Raw genomic sequence first — 9,623 nt, 5'->3', positions numbered from 1 at the left:
TTCTCACGAGGCACGAACAGCAGTCTCCGGGGTGTAAGACAGTTTCTTGTTTGACCCATCCACCTCACCCTCTTGGCCCTGTGGACAGATGCAGGTGTCTTGAAGCTTTTTAGAGAACACTGGGATTCAGACCCTCTACCCCTTTTGCTCGACAAGACTGACCCTCCCATCTCCTACCTGTTTCATGTGGGACTTTTCTCTCTCCTCCTCTTCCTCTTTTATGTTGTTAGGACGTGATGTTAGGTGTGACGATGCCATGTGAGGTGTCCTCTCTCGTGGACATGCTGCAATCTGATTTCATAGACAGGGGTGTTTAGTTGCAGCTGACAAAAATGTAATCTGCAACCCAATTATCGGTGTCCTGCTCACACAAAGACTCGCTGAATCCATTCGACTTGCAGAGTCGTGCGTTGATCAGAAACATCTTTCTCTCTTTGCAACCCACCACACACACACACACACACACATAGGTAGAGCTATGGGAAACGTGGGACCAGTTGGAATTCAAATCAATTGGATAGACCCCACCTCACACACATACACACCCTCCTCACACAATGTGTCCATCAGTGTGAACTGAGCAGCTTCCGCCTCAAACCCACGCTGCTGTACTCACCAACTGTGGGAACAGTTTCCCACGCTGGTTTAGACTCGTCTACCTCACCGCCTCGCCCACGCCTGCATGTGTGTGTGTGTGTGTGTGTGTGTGTGTTTTGATTGAATACCGAATAGCTGTGTGCATATGCAATGGTTAATTATTTCATATTTGTGTGTTGTTATGTACAACTTGTGTAAAAAGTGTGTACATGCATCCCAATTCATGTGTACATTGAAGTATGTATATAGTATGTCATTAAATATATATCATGTAATAATATACAAGTGTCTTTGGTGCATTTGAGTCCGTGTGACTATGCATGTTAATGTTTTTGAGCGTCTTTTGTTATGCACGTTCATTTGATGTAAGTGTGTATGTGTGTGTGTGTGTGTGTGTGTGTGTGTGTGTGTGTGTCCGTGTGTGTGTGTGTGTGGGTGCCAGCAGTCTGGTAGCTGAAGCGTTCTCAGACATTCACTCAAATCGGGTAATTCTCAGCAGCGGCAGGTTGCCAGGTATTTTTACTGCCTCACCTCCGTGTGTTTGTGTGTGTGTGTCTGTGTGTGTGTGTGTGTGTGTGTGTGTGTGTGTGCGTGTGTGTGTGCGTGTGTGTGAAGGATGTGAAAAGCAACCGAGCAACGTCCAGAGAACTGAAGTGAAGGCAGAGAATATGGCAAAACCAGAAGCAGAACCAGAGGCAGCACTCTCACCTAGAGCCAACGTGTTTTTACAGAAAAACCATCTCGTTCTCACTCCCAAGGGCGATAAATACAGGCGCTTTGCCACGCCCCCTCTGTAGAGCAAAAATAAATAAATACATGCTTAGGTTTAGGAAAGAAAATATCTCGGTCGCATTCATGCTAAATGCGTTGGGGGGTAACATTTTTAAAAGTCAACGAGTGTTTCAGAAAGAACGCCATAAACCAAACTCCTCAGAAATTAGAATGAACTATAAACTCATATCTTATGTTCATGGAGATACTTTACCGCCTTTAAACAATCCCTGTAAAGAAAACTGACAGGCAGCTTCACCTCATGGTTCGGCACTTCTGTAGTTGTTTGAACTCAAACCACAAACCTTTCCTCAACCTCAGGAATAGTTTTGTAGGAAAGTAGGAAAACCCACGAAAAATGAGGAGTGACTCGTCATAAGATGTCGTACAAATCGTTATACTTTGCACAATTCCAATGGAAAGTCAATTTGGATCATTTGTTTTTTGCGGGACACGTGATCTTTGCTTTCCGAAACAAAACAAAATGTTTTTGTTGCCTAAACCTAAACGTTAAATTGTTTTCGTGCCACCACAAGAGGGTCGTGGACATTTTACATATTTTAGTGAGATCCCACTGACTCCGACAGTAACAACAAGGTAAGCTAATATTGACGCAACATTTTAATTTGAACTGGAATGTCAATGTTTCTTTCAACTGGCTATTGTCCACATTTAGACGCTACCAGTAGGAATGAGGACAGGGTGATTGCCGTCAACCAACTAAATCTTCCTATCCATACAGGTTAATATTATTGCATTCATGTTAAGCTGTTTGTTAAGGAACAAATTGAGTTCAAGCTGGATTGGTTGCTCTGCAGTAGAGATCTCTGGTTCATATTCAGGAGTAACAATAAGGGAGCAGACTAGTGACTCTTCTCAAACTGCCAGATGTCAGTCCACTGCGTTTCAACAGGTAAGCCGTGTGTGTGTTTGTGTGTTCTCGTCACGGACGGCGGACACCGAGATCATCTGCTTCTCTTGTGGGCTCTAAGGGCCAACAGCTCAAGTCATGAAACACATGTGAGGCTCTCTGTCGAGACTCTTGACCTCTGCATCAACATGATCCTGTGCCACCAGGTCAGAGTCACAGTCCAGCTTTGGCTCTGTTAAAACTCCATGTGTGTGTGTGTGTGTGTGTGTGTCAGAGGACAGCTTACTTTTGAAGCCAATGTGCTGGTCTGGGTGTGTAATTAGGTGTGCGTGTGTGTGTGTGTGTGTGTATGTATGTTGGAGTTACCGTGGTGGTCCTCGACAAGATGACACCCACAGACTGGAAGAGCTTCACAAACGCTTTAACGTGCATTTTTTCCATTGACAAGCTGCCAACATTGCATGCACCAAAGATTCGTTTTTTTTGCCATTATTCCTAAAAAAAAAGAATATTCCCACGAAGCTGTTTACAAGCCGAATGAAAATGAATCGTCCTCTAATATTCTCGTTAAATGCAGCCGTGCATTTTCCAATCAACGTCAAACCTATTTAATGAAACAAACCAGCTGGATACCTCGTTGTCTCTTTCCCTATTCTTACCAGCATCATCTGATCCATTTGAGGAGCTCGCCGCAGCCTCGTCACCAGGGGCCGGCAAAATTCCATGTTGACGCCATTCTCGACTGTGTTTGACAGGGGTCAACTTGTCGTTTAACCCGTCACACTATGGAAAGGTGGAGTGGCAGGAGCTGTTTGACGCCATTCGTTTTCCAGCGGTGGCAGATTTGTTTGACCATGCCTCAGCTTCCCTCTTTCATTTACTTTAACCACCTTCACGAAAAGGGTATCCAAAAACTGGTTGGTGTCCAAGTCCTTCATGATGCTTAAAAAGCAGGAGTGTTTCTCCTTCTACTCTTTTGGGCATGCATCTCTCCTCTAACCTTATAAGCTGTTGGCTAGTTAGTTTGGTTATGCAAAGTGTTGAGACCCATATTACGAATGCACCAGTGGCGGGCCGTGCATGTTACACCTGGGCCTTCACTGCTGTCCTGCAGCTGAAACACAGCTACGGTTATTATTTGTTTCGTGTCAAAATGAAGCCAACACCTGTAGATAGAGTGCGTCTCCTCTCTGCTCTGACTGCAGCTGGGACTGCTGCGCCTGTGTGTGCTTTGGGGCAGCAGAGGGGCTCACGGCAGCTCGCGGCGGAGGGGCTCACGGGAGCTCCCGCTGCTCGTTCACGACAGCGCAGAACGTACGTGCTTTAACGTCAAAACACCAGAAAAGTCTCCAAGAACACCAGAACAAGTCGCTAGATTTGTCACTAGTAGGTTTTGACAAAACAAGTCGCCATGAGGGTTTGGAAAATCTCCAGATTTAGCGAGAGAGTTGGCAGCGGCTAAATATGTCCCCAGAACAACACTGGACGCAACAATGGTTCCTATCACATATTAAACCAAACAAAAATCTTCATAAAAACAAGTTGTACAAATAATGATATTTAAACAAGCATATTAAAGCTACTGCAGATGTAAAAACAAACGCATTTAATTTACCAGAGCTGCTGTTCACTATTTAAAGACAAAGTGCATCTTCCTTTCTTTGTTAATAAAGAGTTTAATCTCACGGTTGTTCAGTACATCCGTGCGTTTTAGTTCCAGTAAGAAGTCGTTCTCCATTCATGGACGCCAGTGAAGACAGTCGAGTCTCCCTAGTTGTATTTCTTGAATAGGTTTTAATGCGTTTGAGGCTGAAGATGTCCGCTCCACAGAGGCAGCAGATTTTGGGATTGTCACCGCCCAACACGTCAGGCTAGCCCACTGACCAATCACGTACTTGTAGGCCAGCTAGAAGGCTCTGGCACGTCAAAGAATACGCCCAACATGTCAAACTAAAGATCTGATTGGTTGAACACTATGACAATCAACAATATCGTCCCCATTCACTTTAATCTGCACTGGCTGCAGGTGAGAGTCTGCAGGCCTCGGCCGTTGTTCTTACCTAGAGACACAGAGGTGAGATCTGATTGGATAAAAGCTCTACTTAAAACAAGCTGCACTGGAAGCAGAGCAACTGAGGAAGACAGTAGCTGTGCAATGAGAAAATAAGATAATTTAAGAACAATGATTAAATTATAAAATATCTATATATTTTTTTATAGATATAGCTTTGTGATTCTGTTTAGGCCAGCAGATAATGCACTGGAATGCACTGTATATGTCCAGAGAATACTCCTAAAAACCCAAATAATATCGATATATCCAACATGTCTTATTTGGGAAATTTGTGGATGCCATCTTTCATGGCAAAGGCATATTTCTTTTCTCTCCTCTGCTCATTAACGGCCACCTGCACCAGCTGCACCATCCACATTTTCATTCATACCTTTTGGGAATTGCCAAGTGGTCAACGACATGGATGCAAACTTGACCAACACAATCTCACTCCCAACTCAGGATTAATGTCTTTTCACAAGAAACGTCCAAAGTAGGTTTACTTGCTCTTTAGGTTTACGCAGAACTAGTTGGTTAGGTTTAGGAAATGATCGCGATTTGGGTTCAAATAAGCATGTTTATTCAAAAATAAGTCTGCTTGTTGCGTAAATGTCGTTAATAAAGTACGCTAGCTACGTAACATAACTACGGTAATAGGCTACTATATGCGTGTTAAGTAATATAAGTCGGTTTATGTGACCAGGGAAAGTAAAGTATGTAAGTTATCTAACAAACCTAAAGTAAAATAATATGTTTGTTATGTGAAATAAGGCTCTTTGTTAGGTAATTGACATTCGTAAAGTATGTACGTTTCCTCACAAAACATTCTCCTCTCCTTCTGCTTCCTCTCCTGTCTTTTTTGCAAGGGCACGACCAAGAGAATTGTGATTGGTTTCATGAAATAAAAACAAGCGCTGACTACCTACAGACCAACAAAAGACATCCTGCATCCTTACTACAGCTGCAGGTCTGCTGAGACCCTCAGCTCATTTAAATCAAGATTGAAGACTTTTCTGTTTGCTGCTACCTTTAATTGAACCACATTCAATTCATATATTAATCAATTTCCTGCATTTCTGCATTTTACTACTGCATTTTATTTCTTACACTGTTTCTTTAATTGTTTTTAAATCTCCTTTTCTTTTGCCTTATGTTTTGATGCTTTTAATGGTTTTATGTGAAGCACTTTGAATTACCTTGTTGTTGAAATGTGCTATACAAATAAACTTGCCTTGCCTTGCCTTACAAGTCACTTGACAGAAAACAGCCCCAGGTGGCTGCACACTTTAGATGGAGATGCTCCGCGGGGTCGTCTCCTGCGAACATGGCTCGCTTCACTGTCGGGGCTCAGGGTTGAACAGATCCAGGTGTCAGAGCAGAGGCAAAACAGGGGTTGCTGCCGAAGCCTCTGCGCTGGCTTTAAATGGTCATATGGAATGGGTATTAACTAGCATGTGCGCCTTGAAAGAGGGTATATTTGGTCAAACCCAGCAGGGCAATCAAAGACGCATTGGATTTCGGGACTGGCAATGTCTGTAGGTTCATAAATGCCAGGCTCTCTCTCTTTCTCTCCATCCAGATGGATATCCAGTTGAAGGCACACACACACCCTAATGCCTGAGGCCTGAGAAAGTGACTGGAGGATCACAGAGTTACTTGAGACTCCTGGCTCGGCTCTGTCTATTACTTGGATGGTTGTAGTCGTTTTTGAGGCAAAGCAGAGCAACAGGAGTGAGCTGACAGCAGCTTTGTACAGTATTACTGATGGTCAGCCACAGAAAACAACACAAAGTTTGATTGTTGGTTTGGGATGCTGCTGACACATCTTTAGATTGGATCAGGAGCTTACCTACACTGGTACATACTCTATTTATTACATTTATTTTGTAGGTGTGAGAGTCTTTAAAAATACTCGACTGTCTCTGTTGTGAATTCCCCAGTAAAGATGTAGCTACATGTCATACTCATGACATGATGAGGGACTACTTTGCGTGAGGCTGCATATAAAGAGTAACTTGTGATTAATGAATGAGTCGTTTCTACTTATGTGGCTTCATAGTTAACCAGGAGGGGAAGAAAGCGGTCAGCTTGTTGATTCTCTAATGAACTAATCATTACTTAATGATTAATGTGCTATCTTTCAGTTAAGTATCGACTATATATATATGTATGGGCCGTGATTCAGTTATTCAGGAACTTCTCATCAAATATGGTTTATTCCTTGTTTTTATGCACCGTGTTATATAGTGATAACATATTTACGACAAAGAGCATTGTCTTTCACTGTCTTGACTTTGACACTGTAGAACATTATACATGAGTTTGGTGGCATCAACTAATCTTTTGTCAATAACTTAATATAAATATTAGTGCTGGGCAAGTTAGCGCGTTCATTTCGCGTTAACGCATTCATTAATTAACGCCGACAATAATTTTATCGCGCGTTAACGCATTTTTTAAACTGAAAGACAAGAGACAATATATATACATAACAACAAGAGGATGACAAGAACAGTGGGATAAAAGCCAGCAAACATCCGACAGTCAGACTGTCTCTTGTTTATCATTTTGTATCAGAGATATGATGTCCCTTCAGGGTTGCCGTAGAGAAAAGGCGACTTCCGCTGCTCTCCCTGGAGACGACTGGACATCGCTGTGGTAAAGTCAGCAGACACTCCGATCTCCGTGGTCAACTCAGCAGACACTTACATGTTAGTGCACCTATATGCTGACATTCACCGTAAACGCATTTAAACGGCACAGATCGGGAGCGAGCGAAGGACTTTGAAAGTCAGCGGAAAGATTAACGTGAGACAACATCCGGTTTCTTCAGACGAACATCCGGTTTTCAGAATAAGATGCCAACAAAGTATGAATTATATTCACATTCAGTATTGCCCTTTTGTTCATACAGCAGTACTTTTAAAATAAAAGTGCGCAATACACTACTTTATAATTCATTGTTGAACTTTGTCATAACAATGCAATCGTGATTCATCGCAAAAAATCCATGCGATTAATCGTGATTAAATATTTGAATCGTTGCCCAGCACTAGTAAATATTCTTGAACTAATTTCAAGTAAAATCAACTTAAAATGTATTTTTAGTAACCGTCATTGGAGGTGTTACTCTTTAACTCAGCAGTGACGTAACCTGAGAAAGTGGGTCAGGTAACGGCGGCATCCGCTTAGATCCCACTGATCATCAGCACAAAGTGCAGCCCTAATTGTTCTCTTGTGAATGCAAGCAATTTGCTTTCCAAGGCGCTGTATGATGACTGTCAAAACACTTGTGTCTTTTATATTTTTGAGGTATAATCCTACTGGTGTCTACCCTCTAGCATAGCGTAAATTTGATCTCATTTGCCCCCTGGGTCATCAACTCTATGCCACTGTACCTTGAGTATTTAGAGACTGATCGACCTGTTCTCCCCATTTATTTGCAAGAGATGTTGGACTAATTCATCTGAAGCCCACCTCGTCTTCACGAGGCGTAGGGGAGAGAGAGCGAGAAATGATTGGAGGGAGGACGAAGAGCAGAGGGAGGAGGGGAGATGGCAGATGGCCGCATGTTGGAGAGAGAGGTGACCAAGGTAGTGAATTGAAGAAAGGGGGGCTTAGAGGGGAAAGGTAGAATCATATTTAACAGGAAAGCACTGTGAAACTTCAGTGTGAACTAATTCCTGTCGTAGTAATTGCTCCAATGAAAAGTTTTTTTTTGTGTGTGTGCCCTGTGTGTTATCCAGAGTAAGGGTGACAGAGATGTTGTTGTTGATTTATATATATATATATATATATATATATATATATAATATTATATATATATATAGTTTTTACGACCCAGTCGCCAAACAAATAATAACGTAAGGTAACAACGTAACGTCAACAAAAGAACGTAACATAACAACGTAACATAACTACGTAACAAAACAACGTAACAATGTAATGTAACAACATAATGTGTTGTCTTACGTTGTTACATTACGTTGTTACATAGATCAAAGGACGCTGTAACGTATGGATCTTTGAATGTGCTTTTCCACCTTCAGAGCTGCTGGCAGTTTCATTTCAGTATAGTGGGAAAGTTATTTTGAGTGACGTAGCCGAATCCATCATAGGCAGTTACATTATAGTTATGTAGTACTGCAGTCTCCATGTCCCACTACCAGTATCGTTACCACACAACCATCATGTCACTTTGCAAACAGTAAAAGCAGATATGATACTTACAGTTATGGATGGCTTATCTGAAGACAGTTTCAATTTAACGCAAGACGAATGGAAAGCAATGGATCCCTACAATCTAAAACTGAAAAATGTTAGGTCATGGAAAGCACAGATAGTTGGTAGTAACTGGCTAAAACATGCAACTCACTGGTCTCTTGAAGGTATTTTGAGGAGTGTCCCATGATGTATTCTTTTTTAGCTGCTGCCTATTGACAATGTAATTCAGGAGGAAGCACAAAAATACTGAATATTTACACATAAATATGTATAAATATTTAAAATAATTTCAAAATATGTAAAAAATGTGTTTCCCATAACCCCACGTTGGTGGAGCTCTGGTCATGAGTGGAGGAGAAGAGAAGAGAGAGAGCGATAGAGTATAAGAACAAAGGGGGAAGGGTGTCCCGCACCCCACCCGCAGGGCTGCTGATGGATGCAGGGCTCCCGGGGTTAAGGGTGAGGGCAGCAAGGCCCTGAGCCACAGAGTGGCAGCGACCTGCCGCTCATCACGCACGCACACACTCATTTCCAATAGCAGTTTTTACTGAGAAAAAAACAAACACGTGTGCACCTCACCTTACACACACTGACCCACTTCACGTCTCACATGTTGAGCTTACATGCTGCACTTTTATCCTCTCATGCATGCAGTACACACACACACACACAGAAGAAGATGCTATTGCCATTCACAGCCGTTCACTGTGTTTAGTAACACTGTCACATTACACCATCAAGGACACCGGGAGGATACAGGTCTCAACCCCATCCCCCCACACTACCCCACCCCACCCCACCACCACCCCTCCTCTGGAGCGCCCACTGGTGGCTGCAACCTGCAAGACATCCAAACCAATCTTCACAGACAGACTGTTTGAGTCGGGATAAGCAACTCTAATATGTCTTATTAGAGATGCATCAAGGTCAATATCTACATTATTTATTCACACCTTAGATGAACTGTTTTTCTTTGGCGACTGATCGTCCTGGTCCTTGAGTATCTCAACTCTGCAGACTGTTCCTTTTTTTTTACACTACAAACAGCCTGAGCTAATTTAACGACACCTCAAATGCCGTTTTATTAATCAGACCGTGCTGAGTTTC

Source organism: Melanostigma gelatinosum (assembly GCF_949748355.1).
Source record: "Melanostigma gelatinosum genome assembly, chromosome: 12".
In the NCBI taxonomy this organism is placed as follows: domain Eukaryota; kingdom Metazoa; phylum Chordata; class Actinopteri; order Perciformes; family Zoarcidae; genus Melanostigma; species Melanostigma gelatinosum.
Note: the sequence above shows the minus strand (reverse complement) of the source record.